At 39.1% G+C, this 24,480-nt stretch overlaps 1 protein-coding gene and 1 long non-coding RNA gene across 3 annotated transcripts in view; both read right to left on the reverse strand.

Moving 5' to 3' along the window:
- Nucleotides 1–24,480, reverse strand: part of PPM1L (protein phosphatase, Mg2+/Mn2+ dependent 1L) — a 259,043-nt gene that overhangs the window by 92,163 nt on the left and 142,400 nt on the right. The gene's annotated exons all lie outside the window — the stretch shown is intronic.
- LOC118676512 lies at nt 10,980–22,529 on the reverse strand. Its single transcript, XR_004974127.1, has 3 exons — nt 22,427–22,529; nt 12,175–12,235; nt 10,980–11,159 (listed from the first exon to the last, which is right to left on the reverse strand). It is a non-coding gene; the product is annotated as an uncharacterized LOC118676512 (long non-coding RNA).

Genomic DNA, 24,480 nt, shown 5'->3' on the forward strand with positions numbered 1-24,480 from the left:
CAGCACAGAAGTTCTCCCACTTCAGACACAGCTGATTCTCACAGCCAATTGGCCTGGAGGTCAATTCCTCCCAGTGATCCTACAACAACCAAGGCACCAAGAGTGCACCAAGAGTGTCCACCCCAGGTAACTGGGGAGGCTGAGCCACTGGGCCCTACAGGACACCTGGCGCGCAGGGCCACGCTATCAACACAGGGAAGCAGCCAAAATGCGGAGACAAAGAAACAGGTCACAAATGGCAGAAATGGAGGAAAGCAAACGACTGGATATAGAGTTCAAGGCCACGTTTATAAGGTTTTTCAAGAATTTTATGGAAACCGCTGATAAATTTAATGAATCCCTCAATAAGTATAGTGAGACCATGGAGGACATGAAAAAGGACCAACTAGAAATTAAGCATACACGGACTGAAATAAAGAATAATTTACAGAGATCCAACAGCAGACAAGAGGACCCCAAGAATCAAGTCAAAGATTTGAAATACAAAGGAACAAAAAATACCCAACCGAAAAAGAAAAAAGAAAAGAGATTCCAAAAATATGAAGATAGTGTAAGGAACCTCTGGGACAACTTCAAGCGTACCAACATCAGAATTATAGGGGTACCAGAAGGAGAGAGAGGGCAAGACATTGAAAACCTTTTTGAAGAAATAATGACAGAAAACTTCCCCTACCTGGTGAAAGAAATGGACTTACAATTCCAGGAAGCGCAGAGAACCCCAAACAAAAGGAATCCAAGGAGGACCACACCAAGACACATCATAATTAAAATGCCAAGAGCAAAAGATAAAGAGAGAATCTTAAAAGCAGCAAGAGAAAGACAGTCAGTTACCTACAAGGGAGTACCCATACGACTGTCAGCTGATTTCTCAACAGAAACCATGCAGGCCAGAAGAGAGTGGCAAGAAATATTCAAAGTGATGAATAGCAAGAACCTGCAACCAAGATTACTTTATCCAGCAAAGCTATCATTCAGAATAGAAGGTCAGATAAAGAGCTTCACGGATAAGAAAAAGCTAAAGGAGTTCATCACCACCAAACCAGCATTATATGACATGCTGAAAGGTATTCTTTAAGAAGAGGAAGAAGAAAAAGGAACTCTTACCATTTGCCACAGCATGGATGGAACTGGAGAGCGGATAAATAGCACAGGATCTCACTCATTTGTGGAATATAATGAACAACATAAACTGATGAACAAGGACTGATCCAGAGACGGAGAGGCATTGATTGGACTGTCGGGCCTTGGAGGGAAGGTAGGGGAGGGTAGGGGTAAGGGGGAAAGATCACCCAAAGGACTTATATGCAAGCATATAGGCCTAACCAATGGACATGGACAACGGGGGGGTGAGGGCATGAGCGGGGGGGGGGGGGGGGGGTAGAGGGTAACGTGGGGACAAGGACACATATGTAATATCTTAATCAATAAAAAATATATTATATTAAAAAAAAGAAAAAAAAATGTATACAAGTTATATTGTTTGCTTTGCACAATGATAGCTGAGACAGCCACCAGGGAATCGAGGCTCCAGATATAAAAAAGTAGAGGTGGAGCAGTCCCTGCAGCCAGCCTTCAGCCAGTACACACAGGTCCTCACTGGTGCCTGGGATACACGGGCTGCGAGTTACCTTTGGGTTCGGGTGTGAAGGCTTTTGTCCCTGTAAGATATAATTAATTATACGATACAGAGGACACCACAGAGCCATCAAAAATGATGATGTAGAAGAGGTTTTTATAACGTGAAAACAGTCCAGCCAGGTGTGGCTCAGTGGCTGAGCATTGACCTATAATCCAGAAGGTCATGGCTCCATTCCCGATCAGGGCACATGCTTGGGGTTGTGGCTCAATTTCCAGTGTGGGGCATGCAGAAGGCAACCAATCAATGATTCTCTCTCATCATTGATGTTTCTATCTCTCTCCTTCTCTCTTCCCCTCTGAAATCAATATAAATATATTTTTAAAAAAAGTTTACCAATCTGTCCCATGGCATGAACTCACATACACATAAAATAAGGATACCACTCACAGACCACTCTCAATAGTGTGTCTCTCTGGGTGGAGGAATTAAATGTGATTTTTTTCTTCTTTACGTTTTTTTCTACTCTTTAGGATTTCCAAAATGAATACATATTACTTTTGTAATAAAATAATCTTGGATGAAAAGAAAGGAAGAAAACATAGATCAAACCATCTTTTTCCTGCAGAGAAGAGTGAGCCCAAAATTATGTGTAATCTCTTAAAAGTACTTCTTAAATGCTAACCTTCCCTACTTTCTAATCATTTGACTTTGGTCCCAGCAGGAAACCTACCAAAAAAGTATATGGCGTGGAGAAGAGCACAGATATAATCAAAGTTAAATATAGAAGATGCAGCAAGAGGTTGTTTTACACTAATACCAACACGGAAGATGCCATGAGGCATTCTTTTAAACACAGTTTAGTGGTTTCCACTTTTCAAAAAATTGATCATCTACATTTCTTGTTTTTCATATTCTCAACTTGTCAACTTGTATTTAAAATGAATAATGTGCTAAAGTTGAAAACATTTGCTCTTGTTACCCTCTAGCTTTCAAAAAAAAAAAAAAAGACAAAAATCCCTTTAGGAATAGGATTAATGACATATGGTAATTACACCATTAGGTTGAAATATCCATAACAGCATAAACCTCCATTAAACATTCCTCAAGAGGCACTCTTCTTAAAGAGAAATAGTCATTTTTAATTCATAAACAGAAAGCTATGCATCAAAGTCCTCTTTTCTGTAATCAGATTGCCTGAAGTCATTTGTTCTACCGGTGATTCCCGGCCCAGAAACATCTCTGATAAAGAGAGAAAGTTAGGTTCCATCCCAGGCAAGAGACAACACACTTGCAGATGCAATGTGTGAAGCTCTCAATTCAGGGAAGATTGTCAAGGCAACAAAAAGAATGTACACTTTCTATTTGTGTGCTGCGAATTCTTGGGCAGCTGTGGCTCATTTCCCACCAACCTCCCAAGCTCCCAGGTCTCCCATTCCTGCAAATAATGAGGAGGCAGTGCTGAGAGGAAGGGCACTCGAAGAGGGGCAGTGAAAACCGATGATGAAACGACAAGAAATGCAACAAACAAGGAGAACTCTTACTCTTCTTTCCCCTTAGTGGTATTTTGCACCTCTCGATTTTCCTGCCTTTATTATTTTTATTCCAATGTCATTTTTAACTGCTTTGTTTTCCACCAGGTTTAATTTTATCAACAATTTTAAAACTTTTCTGAAAATAGGTAAGACATAAATCCCACATAAACAACAAAAATAATTTATTCAAGTTGTAACATTTCAAATTGTAATAAAATAAAAATGACTTTCTATGATATATCTATCAAGAAACAGCTATACTCAGTTCCCTGTAAATCATAAGTATATAAAACCAAGACTAAAATGTTTTCGAATATGATTTTATTAGAAAACAAGTACAGATGTGCCTCACTTTCTCAGCTGCAGCAAAATTTGATAAGAAACTAAATTTGTATTAATCATAACCCTTCGTGGATCCTTTTATTTTCTAAAAAAAAAATAAATCTGTTTTGCAAATACTGTTTTAGGAGGAGAGCACAAGCACTTACGAAAAGCCTATGGTAACACCTGGCACTGTGTTAAACACTTCGGTGATCTTTATCATTTATCCTCAGAGCCATTTTACAGATGGGGAAACTGAAACACAGAAGGAATAAATTCCCCCAGGGTCACCGAGCAGTGAACAACGGAGCTGAAATTCAAACCCTGTTTTCAAATGGCATGCTTTTCTGTTACACCCAACCACCAGGAATACCCAGATTGGTAGCAGTCGCGTTGTAAAACTTACTCAAGCAGGTACACAGGCAAGATGTCATGAATCTTGGCCCCAGGATAAATGAACTTGGGAAGAATGGCTTTATGGTCTAAGATGTCACACCCCAAAACTCAAAAACAAACAAAGGGCAATGAAAATAATTTATTAAATGTGAAAATTTTTATTATCAGAAAACATCTTAAGTTTACTTCATTTATCCCCACAATAATCCTGGGAGACAGTGAGGCAGTATTATCCCGACTCTGTAATCTTGTAGCTAGAGAAACTGAGGTACAGAGCGCCAAGTGACTTACTCAAGGATGACCAATACTCAGTGGCAAAATAGAAGCCAGAAACCACATTTCTTAGTGCACTGTACAGTGCCACTTCTCCTTTGTCACAAGGCATTGAGGAGTAATTTCTATCAAAATTAGGATGTGAGGGCGATCTGGCTGCGACATCTGTCACCTCATTGATCGCCAGGGTTGATTCGGCTGATCTGGCTGGCTAGGCGGGTGTCCCCCTCCTCCCTCACCGATCCATGTGCGTCCCTCCCGAAGCTACGCGCTCGGTCGAAGAGGACGACCGTCCCCCCCCCCCCCCGCCCCCCACCAGGAGAGGACCGGTCTTCGGTCAAGGGGTATACGAGTAGCCGCGCTCCCCTGCTAGAACCTCCAAACAAGCTCTCAAAATTAAATGGACAACCCATAGCTTGACCTGGTGTCAAGCATTCTCTGCTTCAAGCAGACATTCTATCACAGAAGAAATTCAGGGTTTTTTTCTCAATCCTCCATTTCAGTTTAGCTGAACTGTTTGATGTTCACAGTGTACTCATTCATAACCATATTCACTTTCTTGCTTTCTTAAAGAAAACTTCCGGTAATTTGTTTTGGAGAAAACATTCCTTTTAGTAAACTACTCATTGCCACTGATCCTTCTGATTCTCTCCACTTCCCTGCTTTGAAACAGAATCAACACAGAGGGGCTGACCACAGAGAATGAGAAAACAGAAAACAAAAGAATGGCTCCTCTGTGAGAGCTCTTCAGGTTTCAGATAAGAAGAAGCTCTTAGAGGACAGAATTGACCACTTAGAGAAAATATTTTACACAAACTTCTATTCCGATAAATAAGGAGGATTTCCAAAGCAGTTTCTTTAAACAAATCCTAAGTTCTACTTGGGGAAAGGGTCAAACACCACCTGAAGAAGATAACATTTTGGAAGAACAGGCTTGGGTCGTTCCCCTGAAAAACACTACATTCTAATCAAATATAATATTTCATTGAGAATTACTGATTACTGCTATCTAATTATAAGTGCATGTGAACTGCCAACATGGACAAATAGTTAGACCCACCATTTATATCCTGGGCCAAGAATGCCTTCTCCCCATTCCCAAACTAGGAAGTCCCTGCCCTCCCTGGTCCTGTCTTGTTTGTTTTTCTTGCCAGTTAGCACAATTGCAATTGTACATTAAAATGTTTGATGTTTGTCTCCCCCGTTAGATTGCAAGTTCTATCTGTTTAGTTCACCACTAGAGATAAGTGCCTGGGAAAGAGTAGGTGCTCAGTAATAATTGCTTGAATGAACTCAACAGATGAATGCAGACTTGGGGATCCCATGACTGCAGCTCCCACTGGATCTCTACCTTTCTCTGACAATTTCTCCAATTCCTCTCAGTGAAGAAGGCTTTTCTTGGAGTTGAGTACAGGATGGCCAATGGGTTTGGGCACCTTGGCAAAACACCACACCACAAAAACCTACACTGAGTGTGTAGACATGGTGTGTGGGGGGGGCCAACTGCAGGCTGCCTCAACTAAAGGGAGAGCAATGCTGGCTTCTTAGATAACTCTCATTTTTCATTTCAAATGTTTGTCCCCTACTGTTCTAATTACTGCCATTTAAACATTTAGTTAGGAGAGCAGCACAAATTGGAAGCTGTGTATTAGTAACAATTCTACCTTAACTAAGTAATCAAGTATGTGTTCTTTAGACACAAACCCAAAGTCATACAGACCAACCTCTATAAATCTCTTGGAAATCATTGCTTCTTCAAGCCACACTTTATCCTCTGTTCTGTCTCATGCAGTCCCTGTACTTCTTTAGGGCAAAGGGAGTTAATTCCCTACATTTGGGTAGCACCTCACAATTCACAAAGCACTTTTTTAAAAAGGTTTTTCAAATGTGTAAGTTTCAATGGAGATACCAAGATATAATGGACATAACATTCCAACTTGAAGGTCCAGGCCCACAGGCAAATTTATAAAAGAAACACCTAACAACCAGCTCTGTGGTTCCAAAAGGCCCTGCCTCACATTCAAAATGAAGGTTCCAGAGAATAAAGATGGAAAGTTTTTGAGGAAGATTCTGGGGAGAGTGCTATTCCATGTGTCCCTCCTCACACATAAGGGTGAAGGAGTGGGTGCACCTTCCTTTGGCTCATGTCAGGAGAGAGGAGCTTCAGGAGGGCCATCCAGAAGGCTCGGCAGGTGCCCGGACAGGTAGGAGTGCACGGGGGTGTATCTGACTCCGGCTGGAGGAGAGGTGGGAGGACGAAGGGACTGCCACACTGGCCGCATTCCCGGCTATGGTCTGTCCGAGGTTCTGCAGTCCTCCCTGCAGACAGATCTGGGCCACAAGGAGAAAGTGGTTTAAAGCCACTTAGATCCTGCCCAAGAGGATCACCCGGAGGGGTGAAAGGACTCCACAACGGAGTCCTATGGAATGGATTGTCAAAAACCCAGAGGTAAGGAAAATGCACTGCTTATATTACAAATAAAATAAAATAAAATGTAGGGGCCCGGTAACAAGGAGAGAAAGAGCATTGTTATGCACTTAGGAGGCACTGAAAACTCCAGGCCATTTCAGTCAATCAAATAAGCACTTTTCTGCCCCTCTCTTTTTCTCTCCTCTTCCTCCTTCCTTTTCCAGTCATGATAAAAATAAGAGATTAGGATAGACACTCACAGAGGGAAAAACCATGTGAAGACACAGAGAAGATGGCCATCTGCAAGCCAAGGAGAGAAGCCGCAGGAGAAACCAAACCTGCCAACACCCCAATCTTGACTCTCGAGCCCCGTGGTCGGCAAACTGCGGCTCTTTGGCCCCTTGAGTGTGGCTCTTCACAAAATACCGACTTCTGCGCATGGGCCACGAAGTTTCAATCACACTGTACGTGCGCGCCCGCACGTGGTATTTTGTGGAAGAGCCACACTCAAGGGGCCAAAGAGCCGCATGTGGCTCACCAGCTGCAGTTTGCCGACCACTGCTCTAGACTCTAGAATTGTGAGAAAATAAAATTCTGTCCTTTAAGCCACCCAGAAGGCAGTATTTTATTATGGCAGCCTAGCAAACTAATCTACCACCTTAAACCCTAAATGGCAATTTTGAAGTTAAAAACAAGGACAACTCCTGTGAAGACAAGAGTTAGGTTTGCCTCAGGGCCAAGAAACGTAAGCCCCATCTGCCCTATATCTCTACTATTCTCTGTCATCTTATTCTCTCCAACAGTGCTCCAAGCTCAAATTCTCACAGCAATACTGTCCTAGAAGAAAAGGCCTGGTCAGGTTTGGCTTGAAGAATCCCACAGGAATACTCTAATTGGTCCTCCTACAACCATGCTTCCACCTCCCCGACCAATAGCTGTGTCAGATGGGGTAAGGTACCTGGCCATGCGCCCTGTGGTCAGGGGGAATGTGGCAGCTGTTGCTAGTAGTGAGGAAGGCTGCCAAGCAGATTAAATACACAAACCCCACAAAGTACATCCATTCTCTCATTTTATCCTTGCTTTAGAGGGGGAAACGCTGAGTAACATATCCAAGGGCATATAGAAAAGCAGGTGGTAGGCTGGCTATGGAAATCGGATCATCTAACTCAGTGGTTTTCAACCTTGGCTGCACATTAGAATCACCTGGGAATCTTTTTAAAATCCTGATTTCTGGGCCTCATCCTCCGGAAATTCTGTTTCTTTGTTACTAATGTTGTGGCCTCACCCCATAACAAAGAAACAGAATTTCTGGAGGATGGGGCCCAGAAATCAGGATTTTAAAAAGATTCCCAGGTGATTCTAATGTGCAGCCAAGGTTGAGAACCACTGATCTAACTGTATGTAAATCTAGTACCTTTCCTAATACTCCAAATCTGTCTTTTAAAAGATATTTTAGAGCAAACAGATCTAATTCATTTGGTATCTCCTAATAGGGAACTAGATAAGTAACCTCTAATGTCACTTCTAACTATAAAATCTATGATTATAAAATAGATCACTTACTGGTTTAGTCCATGTTTTGTGGTATGCTCTGGAGTCATTCTTCTGTTTATTTAGTTCATTCAATGCACATATACTGAGCACCTACTACCTACTATATGCCAGGCATTCTTCTCTTGCCCTACTGCACAGCGAAGAGCCCAAATACCAAGCTAGGCCCTTGAACAACATAGCAACTGCCTGACAAAAATGGAAAAATTAGTATAATAAATTCATATACTCAAAATAAAATTAAGCATTAGTGGCAAGTTTCATTTGACCAGCCACAAAAAGATTTTCTTATAAACGTTAATCACCCTATCTCTCTTCCCCTCTCTCTCTCTCTCTCTCTCTCTCTCTCTCTCTCACACACACACACACACACACACACACACGAAATGACAGATCCAGTGAAAATGAGAAACCTCATGGCATAAAAATCACATAACATATAACGATTTCACCACCAGCCTGGATAAGTCTCCGATCTAAAAAGAAAACTCCTCAGCATCAGAATACAGACACAGCTACAAAGTAAAGAAGGGAAAAAAATTTTATGTAGGTGATTTTTTAGGCCTTAAATGTAGTTGCTTAAACCGTTCTTCTGTTTATCACTATATAATTTCTCCCTATTAAAAAAATATTTTTTTATTGATTTCAGAGAGGAAAAGGGAGGTAGAGAGAGCTAGAAACATCAATGATGAGAGAGAATCGTTGATCAGCTGACTCCTGCATGCCCCACACTGGGGATCAAGCCTGCAACCCGGGCATGTACCCTGACCAGGAATGGAACTGTGACCTCCTGGTTCATAGGTCAACGCTCAACCACTGAGTCAGGTCGGCCGGGAAATTTCTCCCTATTTTAAAAATACCCAGAATATATATTACACATCTATGGTATCACACCAGACAACTTCAAGATACAACTGGAAATTATTTTGCTTTCCCAACTGTACTTTCTTGAGAGAGCTCTGGTTAGAAGAGATAATGCAGTCCGGCTTTGATTCTGGGCCTTTGCTGATGTCAGTGTGTTAAAGTGACACAGGTGAGGGTTTTCTGTCTTTATGCTCAGGCATAAGATGTTCCTTCTATACATATCTGGCAAAAGCAAAGATGCAAAAAAGACCTCCTGCCCCATCATCCTTCGGAGCATCTAATTTGCATTATATCAACCTGTTTGCCTCAGGTAGAAAACCAAACAGCTCTAGCTTTCTTGATTCATCTGCAAAACAGAAATATATGCTGTGAGGCATCCTGGGAGGATCAATGATTATTTATAGGGCTATAACAAGCTCCTTGGAATATACTTGAAATAAAACAAGCACAAATGCCTTGCCTCTTAAAGAAGTTACTCTATCAATTCATGCTTTACACATCCAATATTTCACACAAGAACAGAGGGCTCTGGAGAATGCTGTCCTGATGACCACCTATTTGGGTCAGAGGCAATCCTGTAGCATTAGCACTTGTGTTTGTACCCATCACCTGCAGCTGCCACTGCCAAAGCACATCCAGAGCAGAGCCAGAAAAGAGGTTTCTCAAATTGAGACAAACATCCCCCTACTTGGCTGCACAGCTAGCAGAATTCTTTTGCTCCAAAGTCAATTCAACACATGCTTTCATGACACTAGATGAATGTGGTATTCAGTACTGTGTAGCTGTCATGGGGAGATCTAGGAAGTCCTCCTCCTCATAGAGCTTAAATTCCTGGTGTGGAGACTGGCTTATTGAAATGAAACAACAGAGTAATTACGCAGTAGAAAGAGGTGTGAACCAGGGCTACGATGTTAGCCATTTCATCACAAACACTGCAGTCTCCTCAATCCATCACCGCTGGACATAGGGCCTGGCTAGATCTGTAAACTACAGTTCCCAAATTCTGGAATTCTAATTTAGTATCAAAAGGCATGGTACCATCCATATGGTTCAGAAATCATGAAGGGAGAGATTGACTGGAGCTGTATGAAATGGCAGAGAAAAAGAAGCCACGGGAAGGGGAAAGGAGGTAGGTCGGTACAGAGCCTTCCTGGCTACATCTACTACATCAGGTCACCGAAGCAGTCTTCTCAGGGCCCCTGCCTCAAAGTTCCCAGTTACACACCTACATCTCTCGTCCTGCTTCCCTCACTTCTGCCTCCACTCTTGCTATCAACAGTACTCCCTGCTGCTAGATTCTGAATCTGGAGGTTTGTGGTTGTGAAATTAGCTTGCCCTACAGCCAGAGTAGGCTTCATCATCTACCATCACCAACCCTTTCAAAACCCAGTGCTAGCTCCCTGTGGGACCAGAAAGAGCAGAATGAGAACTAAAAGGTCTGTCTGCACCTGCCCTCAGCTCGCTTTTCAACCCTGCACCAGCCACCTCTCTAAGCTTCAGTTTCTTCCTTCAAAACGTCTGCTTTAGTCATATTATCAATTTCATCTGAGGAAACTACATGAGATAACAGGTGAAACTAAACCTTAAGGTTCTCTAAAAACATGAGGTCACCATTGTTATGCTTATTATTAATGGTACAGAGGTGAGGACTTATTGAAATGATGGGTTAAAAGAGTTTGTTATTCTACTTTCAATAATAATGGGCTAGTTGACAGCAAAACAAACAGCCTCCCGAGAACACAAAGCTTCACTTACTATAAAACACTTAACAACTGCTGAAGAAATCCAAGGCCACAAATTTTGCTAATAAAGACAACATTAGAAAATAAGCCACACTCAACTGAATTGTTGTTTCGATCACCAAATGGCTAGCTTAGAAGTAAAACTATATTGTCTTTCCATTGATGTGTTCTATACCATACAGGTACTAAATAAATTTTAATAACTCTCTCCAAAACGTGATGATTCCTATTTCCAAAACTCACTGGCAGCGTGAATTGGATTGAGACATTCAACTGTATGCATGCGAGTGTGACACTTACAAATTGGGGTTCTGGTGAACTGGTAAATCAGATTTGCAAAACAGCGACTGTTGCAAATGACTGCTTCTCGTTTGATGATAACAGGTAGCCTCCGCATTTAGAATTCTAAGAGCCAATTTCAACGATTAGAAACAGCTTCCTGATTTTCTGATTTTTACAAGTTGAGTTTGTTTGGACAGGTGCCATTTATTCTTAAAGGGAACATAAAACAAACAGAAGAGAAGAGCCATTTTACATATTTTTGCTGAGCTCAGTAAAAATGAGCCTCCAGCATTTCTACAATGAAGTTTTATGCCAGTAAAGAGCTGACAGAAGGATACACATCTGAAAGGAAATCTAAATGTGAATTATTGCCTATCATCAGGCATAGTCAGGACTTAGCTTGTCATTTTAGGTTGACCTTGTAAAATATCATAACTGACCTACCTCAGTCCCAAATGGATGTAAGCCTAACTATTGCACAATGGATCTCTCAGCTCGAGAGATTTTTCTCTATGATCTGCCAGGAGATGCCATATATTATATTTAGGTGAAGGAGGGCATATGACAACACCTCTATCAAGCCTTGAAATAGCAAATGCTTTCCAGACACCACCTGTACTGTGGATGCTGCACTTTGCTAACGCTTAAGCGCCATGGCTTATTAAACTATTTTATGTTGTCCTAGAGAACGAAGTATAGTTAGGTGCTGACTTCCACATCTGGAAGGTGCCGCAGTCACTATCAGGCTAGACTTGGTTTCCTCACTCCCTCGGACAGAACCTGCCAAAACTAGAAAAGATTTTTCTCTCGGGGCTGGACTATTCTTTGATTTTGGAACTTTCAGAATATAAAGAAGCAGAGACCAGCTAAAAGTTGTTAATGTCTCTTTCAAATACAATATTTAGTTATTACCCACATTGCTTCTAACCCTCTGCAAAAGAATGTATTCTTCAAATGTATCCAAAATGTCTAGGCTTCTAGCTGATATGGCAGAGTGCTGCTCATAGCCCATAGGCGACTGCTGTGGGAGCAACCAATAGACTATTCCAAAGAGAATCATTCTTTTCCTTAAGACAGAAATCATTGCTCAATGGTGACATCTAATCACATCCCCTTTCATATTTTGGGAGAAAGAATAAACCTGAACCTCCATCCTAAAAGAAACAAGTGAATATGATTTCTAAAGAGACACTTTTAGCAGTACATTTGCAGAAAAATTGATACCTTTTTTGTTAAAGTTGCTCATCCTCTGGGAAAGGGGAACACGGATTGCGGTTTAACTTGCCTAAGAACAACAAATAATAGAGTTTATTAATTCCATCTGCTTCCCCTGAGAAGAAAATAACCATCTTGTGAATATGTCAGGAGTCCCTGAGCCCAAGAAGATTGCCTGAGATGTTATCATTCTCAAAGGTTCAAAAGCACCCCCACATGCTTTGTTGAAAAAGACTGCAATTTTGGCCAGCAGATAATCATTCTTGGGTCATATCAAATACAGGGAGCATCTACTGTCTGAATTTCCAATTCAGCCTCAACACTGGTTTAAAAGTGAGGATGGCTGAAGAGGATACTGATTTTTTTCTTAAGCCTAACTGCTTTTCTATTTAGTGTACTAGCACCCATTTCAGTATTCATTGACGTGGTAAGATTTGAAGGCAGTGGTGAGAGAATAAGGCTACTTCACAAGTGTTGCCATGAGTTGAACTCACCGAATAAACCAGTTGCATATACTATTCAATGACCTAAAACTTGCTGAAATAAGGACACATTTTCTAAGTCATCTTGACTGATTAGCATAACTTCTAAAGTCCTTTCTTGAAAATAAAACATCCGGTTTTTATGAAGCTCTTTTGGAGCAATAAAATATTCATTCAAAAAATATCTTCAAGTGGAAGTAAGGCAACAATCAGCCTAACTGGTTTCTGTAATGTGTGACTCACTGCAATTTCCTGACTGGCTTCTAGGGGGCTGCCCAAACTCTTTACGATCAAGCTTTATTGTGGTATCTATAGTGAGATCTTAAAAGGCAGAGTAGCTTATTTAAAAATAAAGCAAAAAATTTTAATAAAAATAAAACTCATCAGTGAATAGGAAATAGATGGCTTTTAGAGGTGAACTTTTTTCTTTGTTCCACAAGGTGACTCTTGATGTAACCAGGCACAAATTCTAGTTCCTTTGCTAGTAATAATCCCCAAGTTAATTTTATAGGAACCCCAACTGAACAGGCATTAGCTACACGCCAAAGCAGCAGAAAATTAGGACCTTTAGTAGTTTATGCATTGGCAGAAATCAGACCTGTCCTTATATTTCCAAAACTTCACCACCAGGATGTGATCAATCTCACTTTTTCATATACTTTATGAGGAAAGGATCCATGTCTGTCTTAACTTTTGCCTAGCACAGTGTCCCAAGGAAATATGTAGTCTATCCTTGGGGGATGGGAGACCATATACTGCATTCCTAAAAACTAAGGCCTTCTTATGTGCAGGATAAAGTAAACAGGTTTTTGTGGTCCTAGACTTTTATCAATTTAGAGCTTCCAGATGGGTCATTAAACATCACTGTAAGCCCAGCCAGCATAGCTCAATGGTTGAGCATGGACCTATGAACCAGGAGGTCCCTGGTTCAATTCCCAGTCAGGACATATGCATGGGTTGCAGGCTCTCTCTCTCCTTCTCCCTTCCTCTCTGAAATTAATAAAAATACCAAAAAACAAAAACAAAAAAACAACACAGGACAGCCCTTATTCCCATAGAGCTCCCAGAGGTAGCACACCTCTGAGCAGGTTGCCCACCTATTGGTGTGGACACTGTCTGGTTTTGAAGCATGCTGCCCTTGGCTTGCCCTGTGGAGCCTGGCTGCAGGGACAAGGATGGTGGTGGGCGCTTCTCAGAGCTCCCCACTCCCAGCGATGAAGTGCCATTTCAGCTTTGGCAAAGTGAACAGAAAGAGCCAGGGTGACCATGACAACGGCTCAGGACTAGGCCTTTCCCTGGTTCCCAGGACCATTTCAGCCCTGGGAGGCAGGACAATACAGTGTGTGTGTGTGTGTGTGTGTGTGTGTGTGTGTATGTGTGTGTGTGTGTTTGGGGAGGACCACAATAATGACCAACATCAGCTTCCTGGCAAGAAGGGCTCAAAAAACCTACTTAATGAGTAAAAAAATAAGGCAAGTAATGTTTTCTTAAGCCTGAGGCTCACAGAGTTAATTCACACTAGCTACTCACTTGTTAACTTTCTAATGCAAAACAGGAAAAAGCAGGTATATGACATTTTGATGCAGCTATTTCTGACAGGAGGATATTTTTCTTCAGTCTAAAAACCAACTATTAAACACTTCTGTATACAAAGTGCATAATATATAGAGGGTACCTTCGGTCAGGGGCATGAGGATAGGGTCTGGGGATACCTTTATATCCACTGCTTTTTTTGTTTAGTGTGCCTGCTATCTTCAGGGCCTTAAATCTTATGTCAAAAGGATCACAACCAAATATCCTATTCTGGAAGAAAGCCCAGTTCTTAAGTAGCCCAATTATGATCTAAGATAAATGAAAAAGCAGAAGCATAACAGTTGACACAGGCCAGATGGAGGGGAAAGGCCAACGGAAAGAGAAGCCCTCAGAAAAGTCTGGTATGGCAGCCAGCCTGCTGCATCACAGGGTTCACAGAGCGGGCCTTAAAAATAGCCAGTTTAGCCCAACGCTTCTTGTATGTAGTGGATTTCACCAATTTTACTCCAAAACTAAAGAGCACTAATAGTTATGATTCTCACTCATACAAATAAAAGGAATTTCAAAGCCATTACCCTATTCTGAAGAAATTTCACAAAGAAGGATTTCATTAACTACCTAGAGTTTAATTATCCTTCTCTTTAATCTACTTTATTCCTGGCACTGTACTTTAAACTTGAGCTCCTCTTCATCTGTATGTATCATTGTGCTTCCAAGTGTAATGATTTGAACATAGCATTTGGAAATTTAATGCTTTCACCTAATGCTGCTACTACCATCTAATTTTTTACTATTAGCAAACTTGTCAGATATAGCTTTTATTATTTTCTGGATTCAAATGATTCCAGACAACAATATTTTATTAGTTACTAGATCCATGAAATGACACATTTCTTATTGTTCCCTATTAGCCAAGACAATGGTGAACTACTAATGGTTCTTAAGTGTCATTTTTCAAAATAATTTTTAAGTTATAGGAATATACTCTATCCAATTTTGCAACTTGATGTGGATATTTTAATATGAAACAAAAGCTCTTATGGAAAAATACATTTAAATCATAACTTCTCTATTTTGTTAGATTATACATATCATCACGTTTTAGATTAACTTTTGTTTTTCACATCTGAAAAACATCCCTCACCCTATTCTGAACTCTTATCCCCTGTGATGCTTTGTAACAGAAATTTCCAGACACATTCAAACACAAATTTTCCAAAGGTTTGAGCATGTTGCTTTTCCAAAGTACGGCACAGACTAATCTTAACCAGATGTTATTCTAGATCAGCCGTGGGCAAACTACGGCCCGCGGGCCGGATCCAGCCCGTTTGAAATGAATAAAACTATTGAAAAAAAAGACCGTACCCTTTTATGTAATGATGTTTACTTTGAATTTATATTAGTTCACACAAACACTCCATTCATGCTTTTGTTCCGGCCCTCCAGTCCAGTTTAAGAACCCATTGTGGCCCTCGAGTCAAAAAGTTTGCCCACTCCTGTTCTAGATTCATTCCCATTTATTCAGACATTCATTTATTCAAAAACTATTTATTAAGCATCTATGATGTGCCAGGTACTACTGTGCTAAGTGCTAGCATATACATCAGCAAACAGCTTTCGGTCTGGTAGGAAAGATGAGCAAGTTAACAGGCAATTGCCATAAGGCATGAAGAGTATAGGCTAAAGGCACTCAAAGGAGAAGCAGCTAAACCGGCTTTTCTTAGGGGAAATGCCCTTAGCAGGTGAGTCCTGGGTGAGAAGAGTTAAATGGATTCCTGTGCGCGCAGAGGAGCAGAGGCAGGACACAGGGCATCAGGGCAGAGAACAGGAGAAAGTTTTCCTACGGTCAAGGCCTTAAATATTGATGTGTAACGACTTTTACTCAATCATTTCATTTTGAAATATAGCTGGGACTTTATTACAAACAAAGATCAAAAGGAACACTGACGGTAATTTAATGTTTCTTTGTAATTCGGGCCATCACATTGTTGGCACACATTATAACATAGGGATATCCTCAGGGTCCATTGGGGTTTGTTACCTATACTAACTGGTCCCAAATTAGCCTTGGCTTTGAAATCATGTCCTTCCTTCTTTTTTTATAAGGTGGTCTCTGCTATCATTGTTTCTGCTTATAGGAGACCCTCTGTATCCCACCTGCCTTTTTGTTTTGATAACTATGGACAAGGAAATCAGAGAAGCAGGCTTATGAAAATCATGTCTAACATAAGAATACATGAGTGAGGCTGGAGGAATTCTGCTATGCCTAAAGTATATGAGATAGAAGAAAAGGACTTTATGGTAACAATTTTAGTCATACAGGGAGTACTTCGCTTACCGTTCATTGACTAGTTATAATCAGAGTCATCAAGGCCTGGAATGCAGGTTCTGGAAAAGTCAACAATTTCTAAAAGTGGAAACACTTTCATGGCCTTACATAACAATGTAAGTTGAGATGAATCTAGCTAGAACAGGAGAGTTATAATGCCAGTAGATTGGGAGATTTCTTTAATATCTTTAAGCATTAGGGGGATTGCGAGACCAAATTTGTCCCACTAATGCTTTTACGGAATGCCTACACAATGTCACTGAACCAAGTACTGTCATGTAAGCCTCTAATTCGGTGAGAGCAGATGATGATAGGGAGTTGTAGAGGAACAGAAATAAATGGTATTAGAAGCATTCAAGAATCCTAATTGCCTCTTGTCCCTCAGCACCTGTCCTCTAAGCTATTGAGAGGAATGTCCCCGTTCTGCCCCATGAAATGAAAGTTGCTGGCAGAAAAGGGTTTGGTGCTTAATTTTCTAAGTCACTTTTTAAAAGTTGGTGGTAGTCAAGTTCTCTTTTCCTTCCTATCGGGGGGCCTGACTCCATCCATGAGCTCCATTTTCATCATGCACATATTCAGCCAAAATGCATTTCTGATACCTAGAAATGGAACAAGAAGCATATGGAGCAAAAAGCAGAAGCTGAAGTTGTATGCATATGGTTCTCAAAGGTGTTACCATAAAAAAACTGGAATATGAAACAGGCACTCAACTGGCAGCTGTCTAAGAAAATACACTTTTTTAAAAGTGGATATCAGAGTGTACTGAAAAGAGAAATACGTAGGCAGGCATCTTGGTTGATATCTGAGATCATGAAAGTTGGAGGTGGAAAAAATTTTTTTAATCTATACTTTCCTATTGTACTCAAGGGAGCTACATCACACCAGATGCATTATATTTTAGCATCTAGAGAGACCATCATTTTTATTTCAATTATGCATTGAAACCACTAATGTCTAGTGGTCAAAAATTACTTTCAGAATTCACAGCACATGTGGTAAATAATTTATATCCATAATATATAAAGAACTCTTACAACTCAATAATAAGAAGGTAAACAACACAATAGAAAACATTTTTTGACCTAAGACTTGAACAGACATGTCACAAAATAAGATACATGAACAACCAACAAGCACATTATTAGTCATCAGGGAAATATAAATTAAAACCACAATGGTACTAGTATACCACCACACACCTATTAGAATGGATAAAATGAAAAAGAATGACATGGTGAGTGTTGGGAAAGATGTGGAGGAACTTGAACTGTTTATAAAAACACCACAATGTTGAAGTAGTTTATACAGTAGGGTAAATTCAAATTTCAGTCCCCGAATTCCCTGAGTTTAAGAAATGTCTGAGACAGGTACATAAAAAGATGTTCAGCAGTACTAATCACCAGGGAAATGCAAATGAAAACCACAAGGAGATATTACCTCACATCTGTTAGAAAGGCTATTATCAAAAAAGCCAAGAAATAAGTGTTGGTGAGGATGTGGGTCTCCATGTGCACTCCTGGTAGGAATGTAAATTGCTGCAGTCGCTATGGAAAACAATATGGAGAGGTTCCTCAAAAAATTAAAAACAGAACTACTATATGATCTACTTTTGGGGATTTATCCAAAGAAATGAAAACACTACCTCAAAAATAAATATGTGCCCCAATGTTCATTGCAGTATTATTAACAACAGCCAAGATATGGAAAACCTTAAGTGCCTATCAATAGATGAATGGATATAGAAATTGTGATATCTCACACAATAGAATATTATTGAGTCATACAAAAGAATGAAATCTTGCAATTTGTGAAAACATGGGTGGACCTTGAGGGCATTATGCTAAGTGAAATAAGGCAGACAGAGAAAGGCATGACCTCATTTACATGTGGAATAAAAAAAACCAATATAATAATAAACAAGCTCATAGATACAGATAACAGATTGGTGTCTGCCAGAGGTGTGAGCGAAATGGATGAAGGGAGTCAAAAGGTACAAACTTCCAGTTTTAAAATAAATAAGTATAAGGGATGTGATATAGCTTGGTGACTATAGTTAATAATACTGCATTGCATATTTGAAAGTTGCTAAGAATAAATTTTAAAAGTTCTCATCAGAAAAAAATGTGTAATGTGTATGGTGATGGATGTTATTGTGGTGATCATTTTGTAATATCCAATCATCATGTTGTACACTAATATAATATGTCAATTTTACCTCAAAAACAATTTTTGAATGTCTTGAATCCCAGAAGAAATGACTCACCATACCATATATCATCTTGGTTACCTGCTACAGCCTACAACCAACATGCAATGCTAAAAAAGTTATCGCAATTGCTCTGAAAAAAAAAACCCAGAAACATAAAAACCAAAATAAACATTTCATAAAAGCTCATTTAGCATATGCAGTTGAGAAAAATTTTAATCATATACACACATTAAAAAAGAGACTTAGAAAAATAACTGAGAATAAAAAGGAAGGAAGGAAGGGGAGAAAGAAAGGAAAGAAAGTCAGGCCAGCCATAAAATTAAACTGAAAGAAACTTGAAAAGTTTCAAGTTTTGATTATATTTCAAGACTGAGGATAATAGAAAGCATTATTGCTCTTCTTATATGTTCAATATTTTAATATTAACAGCCAGGTTCTTCTTTCACTTGTGGCTTGAAGGGGGAAATGGTTAATATTCAGGACATGATTTGACATAGTATGACAGGACCCATCATGACAAAAAATAGATTCTTCAGCCACAACCCCTTCCCTCTTCTCAGGACTAAGGGGTATTAACTAGGCCAGAACACCACCTCAGCTACAGGGATCCCCTTCATGTTTTTTAGAGATCCAGAGTTACTGAAGATCCTCTCAACCCACCCATAAGAGCAGACTTTAGAGGTCCTGGGAGGAAAGGAGGCAAATTTTCAAGCTGTTATAAACATAGTTCCTAATGTAGTATTGTTGACTTCTAACAATAGATCTTCAATTCACTAGTCAATGCTCAGCTTAAATATTAAATATTAGCCCCTTTGCATCACCACCTGCACTCTTGTATGGGTGTGCAGAGAACCTGCACCTCCAATAGAGTACTTATGGACTCTGCCCATTATTGTAGTTAGTTGTTCATGCATTTAATTGCCCTACTTGATGGTGAACTGTTTGAGACTCTGTCTTGGTAATCACCATATTCTTACACTATTTATCTCTGTGCATTCACATTAAGTAGACAGGTCTCCAAAAGTATTTGGTGAATAAATTTCATCAATCCTCTGTGCTTCTGTTATGATTACCGTTTCTGAATCTAAAATACGCTTCTAAAAAAGGAAAGTAGTGATAAGATTACATATAGTTTCAACTTCTGTCTAGCAGACTTTCTTCTCCTAGTTTATGCGTATTTATAAAATAGGGCTCAAGGAAACTGATAAGCAAATTTCCAACAAAAAATCTTTGTATAAGCATGACATCCATTTCTCATTGTTCCAAATGTAACAAGGATCCATAGTTCTTCTGTGTAAGTCATTTTAAGGTCAAACAACCAGAGTAAAAGCAACTCTTAGGTCATGACTTTGATCATAAGTACAATCTAATATAAACATGATCTAATACTTTAAAAAGAAAATCTAAGGCCAAATTTCTTGAGTTGATTGTAAGCAATATAAGTTCACTCAAGTTTAAAGATCAGCACAAACTCAAAATCTTTTAGGATAGTGGACACATTCAAATAGGTTTATACTTCAAACAAGGGCAATACAAAGAAATAAAAAAGACTTTTCCTTCTTTGCTGAATATTCTCCTTTGCCCCCAGAATCATTCTCTACTCTCTAAGTGCTCTGCCCAGAGAGGCTGATCTGCACGGCCAGCATCAACTGGACTCCCTTGCCTGCTGGCTTCTCATTGGTTTGACTAATGAGAAGCAGGAAATAAGAAGGAGGGAAGATAAGGAGAGACATTTATCTTCTTGGGTTCTTCCCTCTAGACTACAGGCTGGCAGTGACTGTGTTGCTGCTCCTACTGAAAAGACCCTCTCTCCTATCTTCAGCTCTTGCTGGTTCTTAGTAACATGATACCCCATCCTCTTTAGGCTTACGAACAGAAATAGCTTTAAACTGTTGCTAACCCAGGGGTCCTTCGCCATGCCTTTTTTATTTTTCTTAACTCTGCCCCACTCTTGTAAATAGTCCTTTCATTAACCATAGTGACAATTCTTGGATGATGGAAAAAATAACTGAATTTCAGCAATAAATAAAATAATACAAAAAATATAATACACTTATATACCTAAGAGGGAAAAAAACTATATTATCAATTAAGGAAAAATGAAGATGTGCAGAACAAATAAAAAAATATAAACTTAAGAGACAAAGAGAAAAGCAGATACATTAAAAAAATTTTTAATCCTAAATATAAATTGCTTAATTATTCTTTATTTTTTATGTGATTTTTTTCTAAGTAGACTAGAATTAATGTTGACAAGAAAGTTTTTTTTAATTTTCATCCTAAACTATTTATTTCTCATTATCTATATTTTTACAAAGCCCTGCTACTGTAGCCCAAGGTATTAGCTCAAACTTGTACTTTTACTGCCACCTTCCCTTTTCCATGGGAGCTATGCATTTACTGTATCCAAGTATGTATTATGTTATGCTCCTAACACACATACAGTGGCACATGGACCCTAAGATTGCCCCCAATAATCTCTGCTTCTCGTATTTATGCCCTTGAGTAATCTCTCCTTTGAATATGGACTGGACCAAATGATTTACTTCAAAGGAACAGAACATGGCAAAAGTGATGATTTTGGAGTTACAAGAAAACTGTGGCTTCCATCTAGGGTGCTCCATCCTGCTATCTCACTTATTTGCTCTACGAAATGCCAGCTGCAATGTTGTAAACTGCCCTCTGAAGGACCACATGGCAAAGAATTGTGAGAGGTCTTTAGGCAACAGACACTAGAAACAGAGGCCCTCAGTCCAACTGCCCACAAAGGATTAAATTCTTCCAACAATCAGGTAAGTGAGTGTACAAGTGGATCTTTCCCCCGTCAAGCCTTCAGATGAGCCTTCAGCCCCAACCAACACTCTGACTGTAACCTCATGAGAGATCCTGAGTTAGAAGCACCAGGTAAGCTGTGTCTGGATTTCTAATACACCAAAACTGGGAGAAAATAAATGGTCGTTGTTTTAAGCAGTAAACTTTTAGTTATCAGCTATGCAGCAATACATACCTAATATACATATATCATCAGGCATTTTAGTCCTTTCTTAAATTGATATTGCTATAGAAATACAACCTTGCAAAAACCAATAGCACTAAGGGAAGGGTAACATTTTAAAACATCAAAATGTGTGGTCTTTCTTTTTAAAAACATGTTATGAAGGAGCAGGAAAGAGAAAGAAGTCTAGCTAAAATTAGGAATTGTTCAATAAATAGAAGCCCAAAAGTAAACAAAAGAGAAATGAAAGGATAAAACTAATTAACTAGAGCTAAGATTTTAAAAGGTTTAAATGAGAAGTTAAAATGTATAGCACCCAAATAAAAAAAAAAACTGTCTTACAAATATTGTGATTTTATAAATTTTTAAAATATGCATTCTCTAGTTCTACTTTTCCCATCAAAAAGAAGATGGGAATAGGGTTAACCAATATTAGAATTTTAAGAATAGGAAACTGTTCTTAAAGGGAACAAGAATTAAGGAAGGAAAAGAATTAATGAATGATAATATAAAAAGCTATATAGCTTTTAATCTGTATATTTGATGACTTGCTCTTAGAATACTAAATAAATTGTATAAGTTTCTTGATAACCGCTTGTCATAATTGTTTAAAACAACATATCTGTAATATATAGAAATTATAAATATACTATGATTTTGATTTTAACTATTAAAAGAAGGTAATCCTCAAAGTTACTGATTTTAAAGCTTACCTTTAGTGATGAGGGGAGAGAGGAGGACTCATCAAAAACTAGGAAGATAAAATATAGTTCTCAGAGATATTAGATGGGCATTCAAGTAATTGCAAGGTCAATATTCCACACTTATCAATAAATCAGTGTCAACCTATAAAAACATAATGGTCCAAGGTGAACTGGATTCAATTTGGGATGTAATGAGATTGAGAATGACTGATTAGCGGAACATGCTCTTTGTCAGAAGAACACATATTCAGAAAGACATTGTTATATATTAGAACTGGTAGGGAAAATACAGAAATTCAGTACAGTAACCTTATATGAGGTTAGGTTAGCAAATCACAATAAAAATTACCCTTAAGATCCCTTAGAAAGGGTCATGGAAATATAGATTGTATCATCTCCCAGTGAGTCTAACTCAGCCAGTCCTTCTCCAACACCAAAACCAGATGAAGAAGTTGGAGCATGTTGTGCAAAATCACGTCTCTCTCATCACTAAAGTCACACCCAGCATAGCAAGAGGCTCACAACCTGACTGAGAGGCACAAGGCAGCCGAGATGACTGAGGAGCACACGTTCACACCTCACATCATAGGCTTGCTATCATAATAGATCTCTCTCTCTCTTCCCCCTTCTCTCTCATTATCTCCCTCCCTCCCTCCCTTCTTTTCTCCCTCCTTCTCCCTCTCCACTCCCCTAATATACTGTGCATAGACTTCAGAAAATCAAGGAAAATGTTATCTTTGTAACATCTCTGAAGAGCTGCCTAGCCTTTACTTCTCCTGCACCTGTGTTACTTACCCTGAATTTTCTAAGATAGTACTAGGGAATGATCTAAAATGGTTTTCGAATATGAAATAAGAAGATTGAGTTCTTCTACATGCAAATACTCCTTTAGAGATACCACTTAACACCATATTTCCACCATTCATAGTAACTATGATTCTACTCCATATTCATTGCAATGATTTCCAAATTCCAGGGCTGTGTAATTCTTGCAAAGGTTCTGGGAATCCATACGCACCACTGAGCATTGTCATTAGACTTAACAAGTTAAAATAAACACATGTACTCTGATAAATGTTTCATTTTTCAAATAGGTAGACATGATTGTAATTGGCTAAATCCATACACATTTTATATATTTTTGTTTTAAAGATTTAGAATGAGCCTACTCATTTGCTTCCCATCCTCCTAAAAAAATCCTATGATGAAAATTAGACAAACAATAATTATAAGAAAAAATGTAGCATAGGAAAATCAGGAAGTCATAAATAAACCATACTTTTATAAAAAAATTTGTTTGAAGAATATGAACAAATGAGATCAAACTTTTCCAAAACAAACACAGGAGAGATTCCTTGCAACCAATGAAGTAAGGTGGACAGTTTTCTCCAACAGATTGTTAAAAATTGACCTGCTCAGAATTCAACCACAACAAAAGATTAACACATAACATTTCTGACCCAGAGTTCATTCAAAAAAACACTTTTCAACTATGCACAGACCTCACTAATCATCAGGAAAATGCAAATCAAAACCACACTGACTATGGCCTGCTTCTTGAAAACCTCAAACTTTCGTCATCCCATATTTAAGAAACAGCAGTGATTTAAGACTCTAGAGGCAGATGTTTGATTTCAAATCCCATCTCCTAGTTCTGTGATTTTGTTCAAGTTCCCCATCCTCTTTGTGATCCAGCCTCCCCATCTTTAAAATGAGAAGGACAATAGGACCTACTTCCTAGGGTCATTGTGAGAATTGGTAGTTAAAATAAAGCTTGATTCCAAGTCCCTACCACATGACAAGCACTCCATACGTATCATCATCATTATTATTAACTGCTCACCAGGTGTTTGCTGAATCTGTTACAGTCCACGGTGTCAGGCATTCCAAAGACACACTGCTCTCTTGACTCATCTTTTATTTGATTGATAAATTGTCATGACAAATTGGTTTCCATAAATTAGTGAGAGATATTTGTCACTTCATCAAAATGAAGTGTTTCCCTAGGTTTAAAAAAATCAACTTCTATATAATTACCAAATAGCTACTCTTCAGAGTCAAAG

The sequence above is a fragment of the Myotis myotis genome, unplaced genomic scaffold (assembly GCF_014108235.1).
Source record: "Myotis myotis isolate mMyoMyo1 unplaced genomic scaffold, mMyoMyo1.p scaffold_m19_p_2, whole genome shotgun sequence".
In the NCBI taxonomy this organism is placed as follows: Eukaryota; Metazoa; Chordata; class Mammalia; order Chiroptera; family Vespertilionidae; genus Myotis; species Myotis myotis.